At 39.6% G+C, this 23,929-nt stretch overlaps 1 long non-coding RNA gene across 1 annotated transcript in view; it reads left to right on the top strand.

The window, feature by feature from the left end:
* The first annotated feature begins 12,327 nt into the window (after positions 1-12,327).
* Positions 12,328-23,929, top strand: part of LOC142360904 (uncharacterized) — a 30,411-nt gene continuing 18,809 nt past the window's right edge. The window contains exons 1-2 of the long non-coding RNA XR_012763536.1: positions 12,328-12,427; positions 14,567-14,646. This is a non-coding gene — a long non-coding RNA (uncharacterized LOC142360904). The remainder of the gene's footprint in view (positions 12,428-14,566; positions 14,647-23,929) is intronic.

Raw genomic sequence — 23,929 nt, forward strand, 5'->3', positions numbered from 1 at the left:
CAGTATCGTACCAACCGAGACTCCCTTCTCTCCATTCATCAGCTGATCCGCCAGCTGGAGAGTCAGGGAGTGATCAGCAAAACTCGCTCACCCTTTAATAGTCCCATATGGCCAGTAAGAAAATCTACTGGAGAGTGGAGACTGACAATAGACTACCGTGGCCTGAATGAAGTCACACCACCGCTGAGTGCTGCCGTGCCAGACATGTTAGAACTTCAATATCAGCTGGAGTCAAAGGCAGCCAAGTGGTACGCTACAATTGACATCGCTAATGCATTCTTCTCCATCCCTTTGGCAGCAGAGTGCAGGCCACAGTTTGCTTTCACCTGGAGGGGCATCCAGTACACCTGGAATCGACTGCCCCAGGGGTGGAAACACAGTCCCACCATTTGCCATGGACTAATCCAGACTGCACTGGAAAAAGGTGAAGCTCCAGAACATCTGCAGTACATCGACGACATCATTGTATGGGGTGACACCGCAGAGGAAGTTTTTGAGAAAGGGGAGAAAATAGTTCAGATCCTTCTGAAAGCCGGTTTCGCCATTAAGCGAAGTAAAGTCAAGGGACCTGCGCAAGAGATCCAGTTTTTGGGAATAAAATGGCAGGATGGGCGCTGTCAAATCCCAATGGATGTCATCAACAAAATAGCAGCTATGTCTCCACCAACCAGCAAAAAGGAAGCACAGGCCTTCCTGGGTGTTGTGGGTTTTTGGAGGATGCACATCCCAAATTACAGCCAGATTGTAAGTCCTCTGTACCACGTGACCCGGAAGAAGAATGATTTTGAATGGGGCCCTGAGCAACGACAGGCATTTGAACAGATTAAACGGGAGATAGTTCATGCCATAGCCCTTGGTCCAGTCCGGTCACGGCAAGATGTTAAAAACGTGCTCTACACCGCAGCCGGGGAGAATGGCCCAACCTGGAGTCTCTGGCAGAAAGCACCAGGGGAGACTCGAGGTCGACCCCTAGGGTTCTGGAGCCGGGGATACAAAGGATCCGAGGCCCGCTATACTCCCACTGAAAAAGAGATTCTGGCAGCATATGAAGGCGTTCGAGCTGCTTCAGAAGTGGTCGGCACTGAAGCACAGCTCCTCCTAGCACCGCGATTGCCGGTCCTGGGCTGGATGTTCATAGAAAGAGTCCCCTCTACACATCATGCCACCGATGCTACGTGGAGTAAGTGGGTCACGGTGATCACCCAGCGTGCCCGAATGGGAAACCCCAGTCGCCCAGGAATTCTGGAGGTAATCATGGACTGGCCAGAAGGCAAAGATTTCGGAGCATCGCCAGAGGAGGAGGTGACACATGTTGAAGAGGCCCCACTGTATAACCAGCTGCCAGAAGATAAGAAACAGTATGCCCTGTTCACGGATGGGTCCTGTCGCATTGTGGGGAAGCAGTGGAGGTGGAAGGCTGCTGTATGGAGCCCTACACGACAAGTCGCGGAAACTGCCGAGGGAGAAGGTGAGTCAAGCCAGTTTGCCGAGGTGAAAGCCATCCAGCTGGCTTTAGACATTGCCAGTCGAGAGAAGTGGCCAGTGCTCTATCTTTACACCGACTCTTGGATGGTGGCCAATGCCTTGTGGGGGTGGCTGCAGCAATGGAAGAAGAACAACTGGCAGCGCAGAGGCAAACCTATCTGGGCTGCCCCATTGTGGCAAGATATTGCTGCCCGGCTGGAGCAGTTGGCTGTAAAAGTCCGTCACGTGGACGCCCACGTCCCTAAGAGTCGGGCCACTGAAGAACATCAAAACAACCACCAGGTAGATCAGGCTGCTAAGATTGAAGTGGCTCAGGTGGATCTGGACTGGCAACATAAGGGTGAACTCTTTATAGCTCGGTGGGCCCATGACACCTCAGGCCACCAAGGAAGAGACGCGACATACCGATGGGCTTGTGACCGAGGGGTGGACTTGACCATGGATACCATCGCACAGGTTATCCATGAATGTGAAACATGCACTGCAATCAAGCAAGCCAAGCGGGTAAAGCCTCAGTGGTACGGAGGACGATGGCTAAAATATAAATATGGGGAGGCTTGGCAGATTGACTACATCACACTGCCACAAACCCGCCAAGGCAAGCGCTATGTACTCACAATGGTGGAGGCCACCACCGGATGGCTGGAAACCTACCCTGTGCCCCATGCCACTGCCCGGAATACCATCCTGGGCCTGGAAAAACAAGTCCTGTGGCAACATGGCACTCCCGAAAGAATTGAGTCGGACAACGGGACTCACTTTCGCAACAGCCTCATAGACACCTGGGCCAAAGAACACGGTATTGAGTGGGTGTATCACATCCCCTACCATGCACCAGCCTCGGGAAAGATCGAACGTTACAATGGGCTGCTAAAAACCACTTTGAGGGCAATGGGGGGTGGGACTTTCAAAAATTGGGATACTCATTTAGCAAAGGCCACCTGGTTGTTTAACACCAGAGGGTCCACCAACAGGGCTGGTCCTGCCCAGTCAAAACCTCAGCGCCCAGTAGAAGGAGATAAAGTCCCTGTAGTGCACATGCGGAACATGTTAGGGAAGACGGTTTGGGTTAGTCCTGCCTCGGGCAAAGGCAAGCCCGTCCGCGGGATTGCTTTTGCTCAAGGACCTGGGTGTACCTGGTGGGTAATGCGGAAGGATGGGGAAGTCCGATGTGTACCTCATGGGGATTTGATTTTAGGAGAGAATAGTCCATAAATAAATTGTATAAAGTTAATTGTTAAATAGCCCTGTCACTGTCTGTTGTCACTGTTACAATTGTTATATTTAGTACCAGTAGTAGCATAGTAAGAATCATCCAGATTAAAGAAGGATGGACTTTTTCGATGAACCCTAGCAGAGCACAGCGATGATGGAACTGGACCTGGTTTTCAACAACTGGCATCCAGCAACTTCATCAGGATCAACATCTCCTGCAGACTGTGGGCACGGGCCGCACTAGATACATCAGCCGTGAGCTCCGGATGCAAGCAAGTGACCACCCATCACCACACATCACCTCTCCTGCCACGGAAGACCATTACGACAGATGGAGCTTGAAGTCATGGATTAAATGAACTCAACGGACACTTTAGAGTGATGATCCATAGACTAAGGGAATGATATCTGGAGACAGGAGAAGTGGTGGTGATCAACTGGACAATGGGGGACCTGGGCATGACGTAGATGGTATGGAATAAGAGGTGGATAATGTCCTGGGTTCGGCCAGGACAGGGTTAATTTTCACCGGACTCCAGGAAGGGGCACAGCCGGGGGGTGGGGGCTGACCCCACCTGGCCAAACAGAGCCCGGTATTCCATACCATGTGACGTCACGCTGGGTTCCGGGGGGAGGGGGTGGCGCGGCGGGAACTCACTCTCGCGGCTCGGGAGCGTGCGGCACCGGTGCGATCCGAGAGAGCGGGTCTGTTTTTGTCGTGTTTTCTCCTTATCTGTATCGTTGTTGTTCCTGTTTCCCTCTGTTTGCTGTTCTGTTAAACTGCCCTTATCCCGACCCACCAGTTTCTGCCTCTTTCTTTTCATTCTCCTCCGCACTCCGGCGGGGGGAGGGGCGGCCGTGTGGCGCTTTTGTTGCCGGCGGCAGCCGAAACCAAAAACAAGTGTTAATTCTTTAACAAAGATTACTGATCATAAAAAATAAACATTTTTATGAAGAGAGATTCTGGAGCAATAAATTACTAAAGTGATTGAGTAGAGGTTCAAGTATGAAGGTTTCTTGAATTTTGTTTTAATGAGGATTTCAAAAAAAGAAAAATAAAGCTCTATCTAAAGCACTATATGTATAATAAAAAAGATAAATATTACACATCATTTCTAAATAACTTAGCAGACACTTGCCGATGGCTTTTGGAGACAGTACAAGACTCCATGAGCTATTTTGTTTTCTTGTAAAGTGGAGCATTTATGAAATTTATCTCTTTGTTATGCTAAGATCATATGGGATCCTAATATATTTGTTAATAAAAATTGTCTTCATGACAAATGTTTATCAGTGGCTATCTTTATTAAAAAAAAATATGGACCTAGGAGGATTTATAAAAATTTTGGAATGCTCTCAAAATATATAGACAATATATGTATTACCCTATGTACTATGACTTCAGAGTCAGGAGCAAAGTTTCACCAGAGCTTGTAAACTAGCACAGTTTACTTTTGAAAAAGAGGACTCAAAATCAGTAGGTCAGACCAAATACTATGGTTAGTTTATACATGTCTCTCCAGGCTGCTAGGGGGTGAGAAGGGTCTTTCTGCCAGAAATTGGAATGGAGGGCTTGCAAAAGACAAATGCATTCATTTGAAATGGAAATGAAATTTATAAATTGTGAGTTACAAAATCAAAACTCTAATGAAGTAGGGCAGGTTTAGTCACTTGCTTTATTCATTAGCGTTATTATCTACCAGAATTTTCTGGTTAAAAATTCATATATTTAAAGGTCAATTTTTTTAAGCTTAGCAAATTTTAAATGTTTTAAATAAATGTTAGTAATCTCCCTATCTGTGTGTTTGTGAGGAGTTTGCTTTTAGCCCAGAGAATTTGACATTTGCATGGTTTAAAACATATGGAAAGTTCCTGAATACTAGAAAGTCTACCTGTATTTCTGAGCCTTCCCAGCTTCCTGTGAGTAAGTGTTCACTGTACGCTTAGGCTGACATACATTTCATGATTTCGGGATCAGAACTGGGGTCCATTGGTCAAAGTAATAATCTTGATTTATCAGTGTGGTGCTGGAACCTGAATTTTTCTTTTTACTGTTTTTTTCAGAAGTAAAGGAGTGTGAACACAAGCTATTTTGTTACTTTTCTACTGTTGGATGGTAAATTTTATTATTATTTGGATAGTAGTACTGTACGTTACCCCTATTAAATAATTATTTTTCTTCCTCTGAAAGAGGCTGTTGGCCTATGACAGCAGAAGGCTTGCTCATTGCAGCAGAAGGCTTACCGTATGCTGAAGAAGTGGCACAGTGATATTTTGCACTTCCTAATACTACAGCGTTGCTGTAAACTTGTGTCAAGAGAAGAAATCATTCTGAAGAGCAGCTTCCTTTACGTTTGCCTATATATTTTGAGTACTTTCTACTTCTGTGCTTTTCAGTTGTAAAGAATGTGTCATACTAAACCAGAAATAATTAGATTTTTTTAATCCTCTGCTTTTAAATAAGAGTGGAGGCACAGTGAAATTTACTCATAAATTATCAAGCTTTGAGGTAGAAAGACTATATAAATGTGGAATTCTACACCAGTATCCATTCCTGAGTGTGGTGAGCTACAAAGCAAGGAGACACTTTGATCACAGAAACACCAACGTATGAAATTATGCACAAGTACCTCTCACTCCAAATTCTAACTCAAAGTTAGTTCCAAATTTAGACACTGTAAAGAGCACAGTAGTTGCCAAAGGTACTTTTCGAGTTTTACTATCACGTTTAACGCTGTGCATAGCTATGAAGGTCTGACAGCTGTTTCCTGGCAGCTGATATGTTTGTGTGCAATTTTAACTAGTCATTTTGATAGGGTAGTTGTGTGGCTTTTAACAGACAAAAACCTGATATTGTTTCCTTGCCTGTTTCTTCTTGAGGAATCCCTCGGGCTGAAATGCAAATACACTAATCTGCCTGGGTGAGATAGAAGAAGATATTGGGGGCAAGAGAAGGTGAAATAACATATTACAGGTCTGATTAACTGTGTATTTATGAATATCAATTAAATTATTTAAAGCCTGCTTGGCAGGACTGCAGGCACTACGGAAAGGCTGAAGGCAAGCTATGCATATCTATACATGTTTAGGAAAAGCACAAACTGTGATTTATGTGTGGTTTTTTTCAGAATATGGAAAAAAACCCCCAAAACAACAGAAGAGTTTGTGTGTGAGGTTTATGTTTTGCCTCGTCAGGACTTTGTGATTTTCATATGAAAAAGGATGATAATCGATGTGGGCGTCGGGATGCGTGAAGGAGGTGGCACACCTGAGCGCAGGATGAGGAAAGGGCAGAGACAAGGTGGGGGTTTCTGCAGTGTGAGGTGTCTGAGCCTCTACGACAGAAGGGATTTAGGCAATTGCTATGGCAGCCCAGCCGTGGCGGGAGGGAGGACGGCTGTAGGAGAGCGACTGGGAGGAGGTACTGCTCTGTCTAGTAACTGTCCTATCTGGAGCCCAAGGTCATGGATGGCTCGCGCACCGAACTGCTACATGGATGTCCCCAGGCGCGCACGCTGCTATTTCTTTGTGCGTTTTGAAATCCTGTAGTCTTGCCATGCTTCTGTTCTTTGCTTTCTCACCACTAGATCACAGGGCCTTGTCTTGTCTATGAAAAAAAGTCACTGTTTTTTGGATCAGATCAGGTCTAGCTAAAATAGGGCAAGGTTAACTGAGCTAGAACTACTGCATGCTATTACGGTGGGAAGGGACAAAAAAAAGGAGTATATAAACTCTGACCCTGGCTGCTTTATTTCTTCTTGTAGTTTGTGCTGTAGAGCTCTGTTGTGTGAGTGGCTCATCCAGTACTTGGAAAAGCCACCTTTTACACTTAGCTAGAGAGGAGTTTCTTCAGGCTGTTGTGTATACAGGATTTACTGAGGAGTCTGTTTTCTACAGTTTATAGTAATGCACAGTGGGAAGTAGGAAAAGAGAAAAAGTTTACGTATTTGTGGTGTGAAATACAAAAACAGGGAGAAGCTGTCACTTTTGTACTGGCTGGTACATCTAAAGCTACGGTTTCTATTTCATCCTGGAGTCTTTTTTTTTTCCTTTTTTATCCTCCTGTTTTTTCATGAATGTAATTTCTAGGAATTGCCAGTCTAACTATTGCATTTTTACTCCCAGGAAGAACTGTAATTTTTCTACTGCTAACCAGTTTCCCCTGAGGTGGGCTGGAGACCACTTAGGATGAGAAAAGTTTTGGAGTCATAAACAATGCCTTTCTATCATGACTACGGAGTCAGGAAGAAAATATAGAAATGGTGTGTTAATCTGTGTTTTGATCTGCAAAATGAAAGAGGTGGCAAGATGCTGGATTACAGTCTGGTGATTCAGTTCTGCTGAAGAAAGCTGCTTTTTCTTGGCAACTCTACGGGCACTAGACCCAAAGTTTTTGTGACAGTTTGTGTAAGGCATGTGTTTTAAAGGCTGACAAACTGTTTTTAATTTTGCCTTTGTAAAAGTCCTCATTTCTTCTAATCAGAACAATTTAAAGTTTCTCTCACGTATTTTCCAATTGCATGTCTCCCTTGGAGATTCACATGAACATTGTGTTTCTTTATAGAAATGGGAGTGGTAGATGTATCACTCCCTGGTGATGAGAGTCCAGGTACTGGTACGAATTCCATACCTGGGCTGAAAGCCACTATTATACCTTGGGAGATAGTAAAAGAGAAATACAAGCAACGATTAAAAGGGCCAGTGCTTCAGTTCCTCCCTGAAATCCACATCTCTTTTTGTCTCTGTAGTAAAGATTATTCAAGACTCAGCACAGTAGTACGCAGCAAATGTCTGGAAAGCTGTTCATTTCTGTATGACATGCAGTAAACCTGATCATCACGCTTGTTTGTCTTGAGGTCAGGTGATTTCAAGGTGCAGCTTGAAATTGGCTCCTGCTCTGACTTCACTTGAGCTCATCTCAATTTACAGTTTCTAGGATTGCTATTGCCAATTGGATTGCATTGGTCATTCCATTTTGTGCCAATACAAATATGATCTATACGCTGCTAATGTGTGGGGAAGACAGGATCGTGCTCACACACATGCATGAAAATCTCACTTGTCCAAAGTCCCTATGAAATATATCTTTTATTCAAATTACAAACCAGAAGTCTGGCCCAGAAGCTGGGTTAAAGCATTCAAAGGCATAGGAATAGAAAAATCTCCGTGTTTTTGTTGAGGTTCTGCTTCAGTACTTGCAGTTCAGAACTGCTTACTGCTCAGTCGCAAGACACTAATAAAAGCCCTGTACAAGGGGAGCATTATGTGTTCATTAGTATGGCTCGTAGGGTTAAGCTTTATATTGCTGCAAAGGCCAATCCTTTGAGAAACTTGTATGCTCAGTGTCACACAAAATTTTTTTCTGGGAGTTTTGTATGTCAGTGGCCTAAATATATGACATTGTGTAAGACTTTGGCAAGCTAATTGCTTATTACAGAGGAATTTAAAATGAGTGTTTAATGAATGAACACTGCCTGCTTAGATATCAGCTTATGGCATTGTAAATCAAGGTTACTGTGGTTAGGTCATGCAAGATTAGGAACTATAAAAGTGACCCTCTGTCTCAGTGAAATAATAATTTTAACTTTAAACGGTTTTAATTGAAATGTGGGTTATGGACTGAAAGAATTAAGGGCTTTTATTTCAAACCTGTATTTTCGACTGCTTGCCTTCAGGCCTCATAGCCATTGTGGTGGAAGGGGAAGTTATGACAGCATATGGATAAACTCCTGAGCAGTTTGGTAACCCCACAGCTGACTTTGTTTTGAGCAGGAGGTTGGGCAAGGGACTTCATGAGGTCCTTTCCAGCCTGAATTATTCAATCTTTCTGTAATTCTATAATATCAAATAAACTCCTGAAACAATACTCAAATGAAAGCTGAAATCTTACAGTGATATTCTTTCAATATAAACTTCTAATTTACCTGGAAACATAGTTTTTATCTGTAACATTTTTTCTCGGTCCTGGTAGTAATGTATATATCCTTGTAGATAATATTTATGTCTTCTGACTTGATGACAAAGCATTTAGAGATAGGAAAACCCGTAATAATTCCAAAAAAAGATGCCTCCCAGGAACACATTACATCATTAAGCTCATGGCTGATACCCCAAATCCATCTTTAAAAATTATGTTTAAAATCTAAGCTGCACAGAATCTTGCATCTTCTTGGAAGTTTCTTTTTCAGATGAAGTTAATTTATTTTTTTCCTGGTTTATATTACACTAAAGTTAAAAATAAGTAAACAAATGAAAAAGAGAAGAAGACACGTTTGGGGACTTAAAATTGTTTTGCTATTTCTTGCCATGCTATACTTGTTCTGGTGATGACAAAGGAAAATAAGGAGATTCTGTGCTGCTCACATGTAGGATTACTACGCACTTTACACAGGTCCAAAATTAATCTTAAAACTGAATAAATACAGCAAGTAAAAGAAATAATAAAAGGGAAATCCTATGCTGCAGTATTTCTTCCAGTTCTTGATCTTCACAAATAAACACATTCAGCTTTTAATTTGAGTGTTGCATCTGTTTAGACAAATAATATTTAGCTTAATAAGCAGAAACAGAAAGATAATCACCAGTGTGTGTGGAGGGGGTGTCCAGCTCTTCCTGCAGATTTTGGCAAAAGCAAACTGTTGTGCTTGTCCCTTTATAGACACATTCCTAGATAGATGGTTCACAGTAGTATTCTGCCAGATAGACCATGTACATGAATACTTTAGTAGAAATTACAGTCAAACTAGAGATAGACAAACTTGAGCTGATATTGATCTAGATAAAAGTGGATTACAACACTGGCAGAGCAACTAGTTGTCAGTAACCCCATGCCTGGGTGAAGACAGTATGGGGGCCCAGTCCTGCATCTCCAGTGCCGAGTTACCACACAGAGTTATAGTATCTCCTACCAATAGTTAACTGACTTCAGAGATTCCATTGTGGTGACTAGGGTAGAAAGAAAAGGGTAGTGTTTTAGAGGCAAAGTCAGTATTTGCATCCCTTTTTTCTTGGTGTGATGTAACCTTATAACAATAGCTGGCATGACAGTACCATCATATTAGTGATCTCATTGTTTTTTAAAACTCTTCAATGAAGTCAAAGCGAGTTTCAAAGCTATCCCTTGCATATTGTGATTATAGAAGTTTTCTGAGATCATCAGAATCAGTTTAAAGGGGACATATCTGTGGAAAAGGAAAAAATATGTATGAGTACTTTTTTCACCCCCTTTGACTTCTAATTTGAACGGTATTTCAAACATAGGGAGAACTCCTTGGAGAGTAATGTAATTTACACTGTTTTAAAGATTTATCTGGTTCATGTTCTGTAACCATATTTCAAATATCATGCAGCTATAGACACCTCCGCTAAGTTTTGTTTTTCAAGGATGACTTGTCAACAATAAAGGAAAGGTACTTCCTTCCTCTGTCTCCATATCTTTTCAAAAACCAAAACAACCGAAACCTAAAATATCCTCCTTCCACTCCAAAGTCAAGTAAATCCAATAGATCTTGCAGAGCTGACTAAATTCCATCTAGGCCTGAATTTCGAAGATATCTTTTACTGTAATATACAAAACAGGTATCCCTAAGGGAGAGAGGAGTTTTGAAATTAATCCGACAGTGGATCTCAATTTCCTTTGCTAGTTCTTTCTAGATTGCAAGTCTGTGTGAAGGCATAGGCATTAAAAATAATCTCCAGATTCTTGAACCAAAAAGAAAAGAGAGCAAGCACAAAACAGTATACTGATAAACAATATGAGGGTTGTCTGTCCTGTACCATTTTCATCACTCCTTGCACCCTAGCTCCCTGGCTCAGTGAACCAAAAAAGCATGTATGAAGTATGTTTGAGACTGCAAGTTATTGCCAGTTACAGGGTAAAGAAGGAAAATAGCAGGCAACAAGAGAGAGCAGGATGACATGATTCAAAAAATAATTAATCACAAGTAGAAGTGTTCAAGAGAGTGGAAATTAGCTGGAGCAAGTGTTACCAAATGCCAAATGCTGCATTCAAAAAGCACACACACCAAAAAAAAAACCTCAACGCACTACGTGTTCAATGGTTATTAGCCAATATGTTTTTTCCCACTAGTGGTTCCAGATTAATTTGTAGCAGAACTAAAATTGAACATGTTCATGATTTTGGTATCATTATTCCAACTGGTTTTACTGATCATAGGTAGAGCTACATTAACTGATAAATTAGATGCTCCATTTATTAGACCATTTACAATGACTTCAAATTGAAGAAAGTGAGAGCTAGAACATTTTGTGAGCTGAGTGGAAAACTTGTCACGGAGATCAAAAGTGGCATAGAAGAATGGGCTCCGGGAAAAAAAAAACCATAAGTAAGGTAAATCTGAGAAAGAAAACACGACCAAAAGAAAATTAGACTTTACAGTGAAATGAAGTAACTGACAGTTAAAAGTATCAACCATATAGCACCATAGCTAAAGAATCATTATGTCCTCTGTAGGTGAAGAAAGACTGTGGTAAAATTAGGGAACTTACTTTTTTCTGCTTTTCAAGCAAAGACAAATCAGTGCTCCTGACAACATCTTACTTTCTAGCTGCTTTCACTAGACTTTACAGCAAAGGGCTAATTTCAGACAGTGGCTTGTTACATGTCTTCCAAGTGACAGAGTTCCTGATCAGTATATCTGAACATTCAAAATCCAAAAATATAGTCTTTATTAAAACAAAAGAGAGCAAGAAAAATAGAAAATGTATCTTTTAATGGTGGGGGAGAATAGACACTTCTATAGAACTTAACAGAATTCTGAGATACTGTGTGGGGTGACAATATAAAGCGTTACAAAAATTTCATATATTGACATAAGATGCAGGTTAAATACACCACATTGTAATGATTACTTTGAAAACACATGGAAAGATACTAAGGTTTACATTATGGCAACATTAACATCAATGAAAGCCCTTTCTTAGACATAATTTAATTGCGCTCGGCTCCTTTTTTTATGTAATCCTGCCCATTCCAGTATTATTTATTTGTGTACTTTACAGAGGGTGAGAAAGTATTGTTAGTTTTTGCAAGCAGTTTTTCATAAAGCTTTCATCTTTACTTCAGCTGCACAGCAGTCCTTTGTCATTCATTAGCACAGGTTTCTGTAAGCAGTAAATTCCATGGCATATTTTTCCAAGCATCATTCAAGAGCTTCCTTGAGACAGAAGGAAGGAATTGAAGGTGGGTAAATTTTGCAGTCTAGCATAGTAAATGAAGATTGGCACAAAAATGTTATAGAAATAACAATCTACCAGTGATCTAGAGAATGGCAATAAAATATTTAAAAATGACAGGATGGTGACCAGCTCTTATCTGAAGATAAGTAGAGTATGGGAAACTGAGTCATCAATCTTTTTTGTGTTTATAACTGTACTGCCAACTTGACAAGCCAATTTGAGAAAGTCATTCTGTCTCTGAGCTGTCTTCAGATGCAAGGAGTGAGTCACTCAGATGCCTTAGTTCTAGCACAAGCACAACATTGTTACGCACTGCAAGCCAAACCTGATTTTTTTCATGTAGTCTGGCAATGTTAGGCTTCATAAGCTATTTCAGACAAAATGTTTTGTGTCTGTTATCTTTCAGATTTTTCATTAATTGTATACTGAGCTAGAAAAGAAGTTCTTATTTCTCCCAGGAAGGAAGAACGGCTATTCTTGTTAAGAAACTGGTCTTGAACTTGAGATCTGGATCCTGTTTCCAGTTTTGGTATGTTGTAATGTGTGTTTTTATCCCTAGAATTTGTGGTGGGGTGCTGCGAAGTGTTTATTAGTGTTGGGAAAAGAGCATGTGAAAAGCAGGTGTTCTTGTATCAGTCTTGCCTAAATATCAGTAGGGGATTTGGTGGTCCACTGCTCAATTCTAGCCTAATTTTCTTGTGTTTCTGTATTCAGTTAAGCAAGTTACTTTGACCAAAGTCTTCAGAAATACTCAGCTGTTAATGATAGGATTCAGCTCCAGATTAACTCTTAAATTTTGCTGTTTTACATGTAGGTGTCAACTTCTGAACTTAGTGTCCAGGACCGTAGTATAGTCAATGGTGATGTAGTCGATACTGTCAGTAGACTATAGAAAGCCATTCAGGTGAACCAAGGTAGGTGGCTACTTTAAGATGAATGAATAGCTCTTGGCACTCTTGCCTCTATTGACTAAACTGCATACAGACAATGGCGTTCATCTGTCTGAATGTGGAGCTAATCCCACCCTAAAAGCAGCAAGAAGAAATGAAGCAGCTTCTCTGTGTTAGTTAATGGAAATAAACTAGTATTCTCAGACACAGTGTCCTGGCCCTGCCCCCAAATGCCACTTAGTCCCTTAAAAGGATGATTGACACTTTACTGACTCTTTCTTTTTACTACATACTGACCACTAAAGAATAACGTACTTGGATAAGGTATCTAGCTTGAGTTAAGTATTTTACATCTGGGTGCCAGTGGATAATTTTGCTTCTGTATCTAGAGGTTTCTTCTAAATTAAAGTACTCCCACAGAATGCTGCCCCAAGCTGGACAACCAGGTTTCTTTACAAATTAGTTTCCTGCACTACTTTTTCACCACATTTGCATGTGTAAAATGGGAACGATAGCACAGCCTTATTTCAACGGTTTGAATTGTCAGTTTATATAATACGACATTTGTCCTAAAACTGTCTTTTAGAGTGTGAAAGTAAAGAGTCTGTCACCTGAGGTCTCTAATTCCTGATAGGGCTTTGCAAATTTTATAAAGTACAAGGAATAACTAGCTGCAGTTTACATATTATATGTAAGGAAATTGTTCTGGCAAGAAAAATTGACTACAGTCTGCAGTAGCTCCCAAGTGTCAACTGATTGCAGTCATGCACAGGAAGTCTCAGATGGATCTGGATATTCAGAATATAGCAAGGTCTAGAATCTTGGCTGCTTAGAAATTATGAGGAGTTATCATACAGGTATGAGATATTTTTGAGAGATTAATTTAAGTTTTTGCTTTGCCACAGGGATTCCTGTGTGAACTAGGGGAAGTCTGCTAATGCAAGGTCTATGCAAAGGATTCTGGCAGCAGCTGGGCAGCAAAATGACTCTTTTTGTACTTATGTTCTTCAGACCCAGGCTCAGCTGCTGCTTAGCCTTGGAGGAACTGAGCCACCACCCAACATGCTGAGCTTTTCTCAGTGACTCTGTAGACAGTGGTCAATTTCTGGGATTTGAAGACTGAACTGGTGTTCGGACCAAGCAGTAAGAATTATTTAAATCAGAGAACAGTAATTATCTGTTTATTGCTGTGAACTCATCTAAATAATGAAAAGATCAGTAGAGGGCCAGGAAAAAAAAAAGATCTCTGAGAAATTATACAGAGCTAGTATAAACGTGCGAGGAAGGTGCAAACCTGATGCACAGCGTAAAAATTGAGAGAAAATTACTAGAAAGGGAAGGAGATATCATAGGAAAAAATTTTCTATGGCAACATGCAAATCTTCCCCTGCAAAATGCAAAGTGGAAGAGACATGTCAATAAGATCACCTTGAAGATGTATGAAAAGCAAATCAGGTACAGGAACAATAAATATGTAATATAGCTTCTTTAAATATGCTGCAGTAAACAACCCTTCCCATGTCCACCTTTAACTTACCCTATATTTATGTGTAGTGATTTTTATTATTTTGTGCTCCTCAAACAATTCTAATGCGCATTACTGAAAATGCATAGAAAAACTAAAAAATAAAGCTAAATTTCGTAGTACCAAAATATCTGACTTGAAGTCTAAAAAGGTTTAATTGGAGAAAGCACGATCAAAGTGTTACTTTAGCAGAGTCCAGAACGTGATGCTTGTCTAACTATTCATTGTCATTCTGAAATTTCTGCCCATAAAGGAACGATCCTTTCCGTATGAGCTAGATCAGGAGGGAATGATTTCTTTCATCTATCTGGATGGAGAATCTCAGACAAGAAGGTGAGATGTTGGTTCTGATTTTCTTTATAGCTTGGAAAAGAAATTATGATGTTAAATGCTTATAAACACTTTCATCAAAGCTTTTTACAAAAGAGATCCAAGTTGTTTCTTTCATTCCCTTTCTGTAAAAACAAAACATGGAAAGCCTAAGAGACTTACTTTTCAGAAACACTTTGAAGCCTGGGCTTAGAGAGGGAGCCAAGCCAGCTGTATACTCTTGTCAGCTGGCCAGCATTGCCTCCCTGACGTGTTGAGTACCAAAGGTGTACTAATGGTCTTCAACTTAATGACATGAGACGTACTGGATTGAAGGCAGCGTATTTGAAAGGTTAGATATGTTTGTTGTGAATTTCTGTAAATTGAAGTACCACTGCAAAATCTTCCTTTTCCACTTTTTACTGAGCTGTGCTTTCGCTGCAAATACACTACGTAAATGTATTCCCTTATTTTCCTTTGTATCGAGACTATTATAAATTGCTTTTACCTGGGTGTCCTAGTGGACGACAGGTTGACCATGAGCCAGCAGTGTGCCCTGGCTGCCAAGAAGGCCAATGGCATTCTGGGGTGCATTAGGAAGAGTGTGGCCAGCAGGTCGAGGGAGGTTCTCCTTCCCCTCTACACTGCCCTAGTGAGGCCTCATCTGGAGTACTGTGTCCAGTTCTGGGCTCCCCAGTTCAAGAAAGATGAGGAGCTACTGGAGAGAGTCCAGCGGAGGGCTACGAGGATGGTGAGGGGACTGGAACATCTCTCCTAGGAGGAGAGGCTGAGGGAGCTGGGCTTGTTTAGCCTGAAGAAGAGAAGGCTGCGAGGGGACCTAATAAATGCTTACAAATATCTGCAGGGTGGGTGTCAGGAGGATGGGGCCAGACTCTTTTCAGTGGTGCCCAGCGACAGGACAAGGGGCAATGGGCACAAACTGAGGCACAGGAAATTCCGTCTGAACATGAGGAAGAACTTCTTCCCTCTGAGGGTGACGGAGCCCTGGAACAGGCTGTGCAGGGAGGTGGTGGAGTCTCCTTCTCTGGAGATATTCAAGACCCGCTTGGACAAGTTCCTCTGCGGCCTGCTGTAGGTGACCCTGCTTCGGCGGGAGGGTCGGACTAAATGACCCACAGAGGTCCCTTCCAACCCCTACCATTCTGTGATTCTGTGATTCTGCTTTTTCTCTAATGGGGGATTGAGTCAGGGGGAGACAGATCACAACCTCTGAAATCTTTCTGTGAAGCATTTTATTCATTAAATTGTTATTATTATTAATGCAATCATTAGTATTAATACTGTTAATAAAAGGTAAGTATTCACACAGTACTCTCACTTATTCACTCTCACCTTCCCATGTAGTTAGTCAGTTGGAGCTGCATTTGGGTTCCAAGCCCAGGTGTTTCCTCTGGACCAGGGGGATATACTGATGTCACTTGGCTTTTAGGCAGGAATTTGGGCAGTCCTTCGGAGGGATGTTTTCTTCGTCAGGTGTTTATGTAACACTGTAGACTTCCTCTGCACAATGCAGCCATTGCACTCTTGGATGTGGCCCAAGTTACACAACATCTTGTTGATGCCAGGTGTGTTCTAGTGGCCTTGTACACATTCAGCAAACTCATGGTGTCCTGACTTTATCATTTCTTGCAGATGCAGCAGGACTCCCAATTTCCAGATCTTGTCTGTGAGCTTGCACACACTCCCTACTCAGTATGTACTTCTGCTCTTTTCAGCCTGTTGTTTTCTGGTAACCATTTCTCCATCCAAACCTCTTGAAACTTACGGGGGTCGTTCATACAAACTGACATAAAGGGGGCCTTTCTTGCAGAATCAGTCCTATATCTTTCTAGTGTTTTTGCCTGTTTTTTGTCTAAATTTCATAAAGAATTGACTTTCGTCAAATTTCAGAGGACTGTTCTTCAGTTCAGAATAGTTCTCTCACAGTAGTTACTGGTAGATTCTCTATGTTCTCTCCAAAATCAGTTGCCTAGGTTTCTTTCCTGCTCCCCACTTCTGGATATGACTCTAAATAATTCCTCCAAGATTTAGATGTAAATATCCTTCAAATATTATTCACTTTCTTCCTAAATGTCTCTTACCCTGAACAGAGCGAATGAACACACGCTCCATTCATTCAAATTTCATAATGTTCCCTGCAATCTCCCCTTTTTAGTGTATCTCTTCACGTTGTAAGTAACTGCAAAATTATGAAGTATCAGCAGTGAACAGAAAATGGTAGAGGGCACTCCAAAAATAGTTTAGTCTTTATCTGATAACTTGCTGTCTTTTGACGTAGCTTACCTGCCTCTCTCTGCTTCCCTTTAACACTCAAACCTGTAACTTTCTCTCCTGTTTTGATGCTGTGCATTGTTATTCTCTGGTTTCTATCATCTCTCACAACATACTGTTTCAGTGCTTTGTGTATGAGTGTTGCGTACTGTGGGATGTAGACAGCAGCACGTTGGCCACTGCATAATAAGACTGCAACGAACAGTCACAACATGGACGTCTAGTCTGTTACTAAACTCATCAGGGAACAATTAAAATATCAAGATTGCCTGTGTCCTAGAAACACATCAAATAAAGCTTTCTATCTCTAGAATGCCCAATAAGCAATTAGGTTGATTTATATAAACTGATCCAGTTTATCTTTAGTCCTTAGTGCACAAAGTGTCATTAATATTAGCATTTGTTAGAATTCAGGAGATTTGAACAGCTTTGTGGTAGTTAAAACAGCACCATTGTTGCTAAACAGAAGTGGGCTGAGCATTTTTTTAAGAAATTCAATAAAATGTATTCACTGCTCAAACAATATCTGTTCAAGCAAATTTGAAATAATAGTTTAATTTAGTGTGTTCAGAATATATCTGTCATCAAGGCTTTAGCAGCCATACATTGCAAAAGTATGGCAGATACAAAATGTATTTATTGTTCTTACCCTTCAGATAATTAAAAAATATAGTTCTCATAAAAGAGCTCACTGTGAGGGCAGTCATTGCAAGCTCTCAGGATATTTATAAAACAATAACATCTCATACTCAGGCACCTCAATAGCTCTTGCTATTAGTAACCTCTTAAAAATAACAAGATATTGCAGTTGTTACAGGCACTAGAACTTGGAAATCTATTTTGTGGGGAAGCTGCAGGGTGGGAGAAGTGAAGGCGTGATAAGTGTAATGGCTTTGAAGATTTCAGATAGATTTCTGTTTGCTCAGTTATATTGACACGCAGAAAGAAACCACTGTAAAACTGTCACATTTGACTTCCATATTGTTAGGAAATTTTTAATTTAGATTTTATTTTTTTCTTTGAAAAATTGCTTTGTGAAAACTGGGTTCTCTTGTAAGTAGCAAAGCTGTTAACCTTGGAAAGCTGAAACCTACGCACATAGAGGAATAGTTCAGACACTACCATTTACATGTTAATTGACAAATAGCAGTGACATTACAGATTCATCTTTAATGTCATTCTCCGCTCTTGTAAATTGTCATTGTTCCCTTGAAATCAGTGTCAACTGAGTTTCCACATTCCTTCAGTCCTTGACAACTTTATGAAAAGTACAAATTTGGCATTTTAACTTGAAAAAAAGACTCTCCACAGACATGATGCCTAAGTCAGAAACCCTCTAAAAAGCATGGTAACTTGGGGGATCTAGCATTTATTACAGAAAGGACCCATGGTAATGGCTGTGAGGGTGGTTTTCCTGTTTTAAAAGTTGAACCAGAACCGTTAAATATTTCTCTGTGATAATTTAAAATTCAAATAAGCTAAATTTCCCACAGAGTTTCTCTAACAAACAGGCAAGATCTGAAAAAGTCTGCCCACGTTTTGGTGGAAAAAGAAATGATTAGCAGCTTTTTTGGACTGAAGATTTGCTCTGATTTTATAGTAACAAACATCAGGCTTTTAAGGTAAAGTTTAATTACTAACTCAGAATTTGTAATATGTACATATCACCTGGACTTGATTTTACAATGTGATCAGAAAAAATAACTTTTAGGCTGTTTGATACTGTCATCTTCTGAGTTGTTTTTTTTTTTTTCTCCGTATGTAATATCTATGAATTTTTCAGTATGATGGATGATATGCAGTCCTGTAGTCATTAAAAGCCAGCTTTACCTCCTTTTTTCATCTGTTCCTAAAAAGAATTTTATGCTGACATTAAATTAGCTTCCTGCAGTTTGAGCAAATGTCTCTGATTGCATCTACACATTCCTCCATGTTCAACCTTGTACATGATAGGATCTCATTGTGTGTAATTTGATTTTAACAGGTCTAGATTAGCTCTGACAATTGGGATTCCACATTCAGGCATCCTGTAGACAGAATACAGATTTGTGCTCAAGTTATAGACCATTAGCAAAGCAATTTTGCCCAAAAATTTTCCTGTGCTGTAGGTGGCCCAGCCTTGGATTCCTTCACAACTGATTTCTTGGATTCCTTCACTACTAATTTAAGGAGACAAAATCAATTGCAAGCAATTTATTTATGGTTTGGCAAGAAATTCCATCCAGTCAGTTACTATATTGCCCTATTCCATCCTTGCACAAAATATAGCTATTTTCCATGTTCCTTGACTTTACTAGTGAGTACTATTTTACTTAAAACGTTGAATAATTAATTGTGTACCTTAGAAGAATATACAAAAAATTAAGTAGTTTTTAAGCTTTCAACAAATCTGGTACAAAATCATTGAACTGTCTGACAGCAATGAACATTGACTTTGTAAAGCTAAAGTTAACATTTTGTTCAGTACCCTGAATATGCACAGTTTTTGCTTGTCATCTAAATTCTGTATATACCTAAACCCTACACAGAGGCTCCACATACAGCTTGTTCTAGTAAACTTAATTGTGCTACATGCTCAAAAATAGCCTGATCAAAATTGTAAGTTTACTAAAATAGTGCTAGTAGCATGAGTCTCTGCTGGGGGATTGGCCCTGTTATCTTTATCTGATGTGAAAATCATGATTGTAAAATTTCTCTTTGGATGGGTGGCATGTTTTGAAAAATCTCTATTTATAAATTTAAAGGAGTACTTTAAGTGAATTAGATTACTTAGAAGCTTTATGTGAAATCAAACCAAGCCAGCTCATGAAAATCCCTGCACTTTTATAGCAAAGTAGCTTGATAATTAATATTTTAGTGTATGTGCTGGACCTGACTAGGACAGAGTTAATTTTCTAAATAGCCGCTTCTATGGTGCTGTTTTAGAGTTTTGACCAAACCAATACTGATAACACGTTAATGTTCTACCTTTTGCTGAACAGTGGTTGCACAGCATCAAGGCCTTCTCTGGTTCTCTCTCTGTGCCTTCAGTGGTTGGACTGGGGGTGCACAATAGGTTGGAAGGGAACACAACCAAGAAGATGCCCCGAACTAACCAGAGAGATATTCCATACCATTCTAGTGCCATGCTCAGCAATAAAAGAGAAAGGAGGAAGTTTTAGCAGGGAGGCCGATGCCCAGCCAGTTCAGCTATAAAGTGAACAGTGTGTCTCACAGCAGATGTCAGTCAGCATATTCTTCTTCCCTTCACGCTTGAATTACAGTGATTTATCTCATCCTTATAGTTGGGTAACAATGAACAGACCTGGTAAGTGCTGCACTGTAAGTTCACTGTGTCTTTGCATCATATCATTATACCTGGATTGTGTGGCGGTTTGGCTGTTCAGTACCACATTTGTATTTTTTTTTTAAATAGACTAAATAGCGTATACTCTTGATGCACAAGAAGTTCAACAGTATCTTTGATACATATATATATAAAGAAGAAAAAGTCCGCTCTTATTTTGCTTCCTGTAAGCTTCATATTTGTTTTCAAAGCTACTTTTGGCAAATAAAACTAATTCATTTACAATTTTCAGTCTGTCCTCTTGTTTACCATAAAAGGCAATTGATCTAAGGAACAGAAAACCATAACCAATTTCATAACCAAATAGTTGTATATTATGTAATTTTTCTCAGACACCTGTCTTCCCAGCACAAATAGCGAACATTTCCATATCTAAAGCAAGGAAGAAGGGGTTAAAAAATAGCTAACTATCCCTCTTCCTCGCCCTCTCCCTCTCTCCTCTTACCCCCACTCCCTTAACTGAGATGTCAGTTTCTACTTGCATCCGTATGCAGTGTGCCTTCCATGAGTTCATCAAATTACAAAAAAGAGTCTTCCCATCTCTTTCCTGTCATTTCTACCTGGTTTGGTATACTCTTGTTCCTTTATAGAAAAATATTTCTCCTCTGTCTCTCATCTCTAAGCAACAGAATACTCAGAATGCTTTTGTTCTTTTTTAGTAACAACAGTAGTATTTCATTTGGATGCCAGAAGTCTGCTCTATTGATAATTACACTCTCATCCTCTTTCAATTACAAAACCCTATTCTGTTGTATTATGGAACAGCACAAGTACCAGAAGACACGCTTGAAATTTTAAAGTCGAGAGTATTGCCAAAACTTTCAGACAGGAATATTTATACATGAATTATCCTACTACATTAAAAAAAACACACCTGATTTTTAAGGTAAGAAGACATCTAAGTTCTTAATGACTGCTTTGATTTTAAGACTTTTTTTTTGTCCCAGTTAACATGATATAATACAGATATGTAGATAGATAAATATAGATCTATATGCTAAATATTATCAGGTACATATAGAAGTTAAAGCCACGATCAAAAGTATACCAATTTTATACAGATAATTGCACCAAAACTGGAAGAACAATCTAAATGTTGGAGAAGAACAGTAACCAGGAACTATACAATAACTGTAAGACATGAAGTATAGCATAAACACATAAAATTAAAACAAAATTAAAACAGAATTAATGACTTCTAATTCCAAAAGCAGATAGAGAAAGTGAACCCAAATTCACATACTGATAGTTCATATCCACAATGAATTACTCCTTTAGCAATTTCTGTGGGTTAACTGCAAAATCTAAATGAAGTCCCGTAAATAATTAATTTGCCTTTACTGGCTTCACATTAAACAGAAGATCTGAGATTTGAGAGTAGGCAAAAACTACTGAGAGGACAAGAATTACGGGAAAAGTTAATGAAAAGATTAGCGATATTCTCAGAAAGAGGGATACAGTCAACACATGGGAATAATTATATAGTAAATGTATAAAATAGAAAAGAATATGATGGTGCTGGGGATGAAGAATCAGCAAGGCAGATAAACAGCAGAGACTAGAAGATTTGGAATACAAAAAAAATAGGAGAAATGAATACAGGAACTCTACAATTGGAAGGATGGTAAGTAACTCAGCTTTGTCTTTAGGTTGGTGATAGCAAGAACTCTGTCACTGATGGTGTGAATTCATTGATCTTTCATAAAAGCAGTAAGATAGAGGCTAACCAAGAAAAACTGCTGTAAGTTAAGCTGTAAGTAATAAATCTATACGGTCAGAGGGAAGAAGATGAAAGATAAATAAATACACAGTATTCTGTGTCCACATGTAAACAAAGATGTGATATTGTAAGTATGGTTCATTCATGTCAACTAGGTGTAGAAAATAATGCTCATATTTATTTGTATGGACAAAGAAAGATGATTGCAATGTACTGAAATCTCATATAAATATATACTGCAGCACTGTAGTACAGGAAGGTTAATGGCTTAGAGCCAAGGTGTAATAAACGGGGTCTTCCCGTATGAACTGCAATCAGTTTTTCTTCACTCCATGAACAATGGAGAAACAAATAGCAGTAGAGGCAAAATCAAATCTATGCCATATGAATAAGGTTGAAAAATACAGTTTTTACTTTTTGCATAAGATGTACTGACATTAGATAAGTATTTCATAACAAGGTAAGATTTAGTCCATGAAATACGTATTAGTGTAAACAAATGGGACACAGCTTGTCCAAATGAAATTCTCGTTGTGCTGTAGACTATAAAAATATTATAAAAATCAAGAAAGACTCATGCATCTTGCATCTTTTTGTCTGTGTTTAAGATTGTTAGCCCTCTGGAGTATAAGTGGCCTTTATACCAAAATATTTAAATATAGAGGATTAGAATAGACTCATTATTTATAATCCATTCTTCCTCAGGGTACACTGCAGATACTTTGAACTAGGTCTACAGGAAAATCTGTCAGTATTTCTGGAAAAGCTAATGAAGACCTTGTATTTCATACCAATTACAGGAAGAGATGGATCTTAGGCTATAACTGAAAACAAGAAAGAAAACCACAAAAAAACCCCACTCAAAATTAAAAAATATTATGGTTTCCATTCCACTCTGTTCAGGAATTTGGCTAGAAAGAGGATACTGTCCATATTACTGGGTTTAGTCATCTGAACTGCAGTAGACACTAACTGTCCAAACACTGATGAGATTAATAGAAGCACACACACATATGCCTATCCTATTTGCTTGAAACTATGTTATGTTATGAGAAGAAATGTTATCACAAGAACAGTTTCTTGCCTTCTGACAGGCAAATATCATGGTTTCATCGCAGAATTCTAAGGTAACTTAAATACGACATCACAGAACTATTAATTAGCATGTTTAACCCATTACCTATTTTGGCTTTGATACTAAAGGATCAAAAGGAATCAAACAAGACAGCAGCTTCCATTTGAATGGCTCAAGATGAATATTAGATCTTACAAAGCAAGAGTAAAGTGCAAGATTTTACCAATTTAAACATAAAAACAAGGAAGAATATGAAGATGGAAATCATACCTCTCAAATCCACTAGAGCTGTTTGAAGGATACCGTGTGCCCTAGGGCAAGAGGATTTCACTGATGTAATGCGTCTGAATTTTCAAGAAGATTTTGACAGTGTCCTTCACCAAAGGATCAGAAATAAGCTGACATGTTCATGGGATAAAAAAGGAAATTGCTTTGTATAGTGCAAACTGGTTAAAAGATAGGGAAACTGTTAGCATTAAACTATCACTTCTCGTGGGGGAGCTTCACAAAGAGCGCATTTTTTTTTTGTGCAGAGGAAGATTTCACTTTTTAAAGAAATCTCAGGATTATCTGCACTGAAAGTGCTTTGGTTTGTCATGGAGTGGTCTTGGAGTGCATGCAACTATTTATTTTGGATGAAACCAAAGGGAAGAATGTATTTCAGGAGCACATCTAACATACTCCAGCCGCAAGGCCATTCAGACTAGACTAGAGCTAGTCCCAAGTACAAACCCACCAGAAATATATAGCATTAGTATCACATCTTCATTATGAACCGTTTCGCTCCATAGATCCACTCTTAGTGGTCTGTCCTAGCTGATAGTGTAGACAAAACAAGGAGGTCTGTGCTATATATGCCATATATTCATAAAAG

Source organism: Opisthocomus hoazin, chromosome 3 (assembly GCF_030867145.1).
Source record: "Opisthocomus hoazin isolate bOpiHoa1 chromosome 3, bOpiHoa1.hap1, whole genome shotgun sequence".
NCBI lineage: Eukaryota > Metazoa > Chordata > Aves > Opisthocomiformes > Opisthocomidae > Opisthocomus > Opisthocomus hoazin.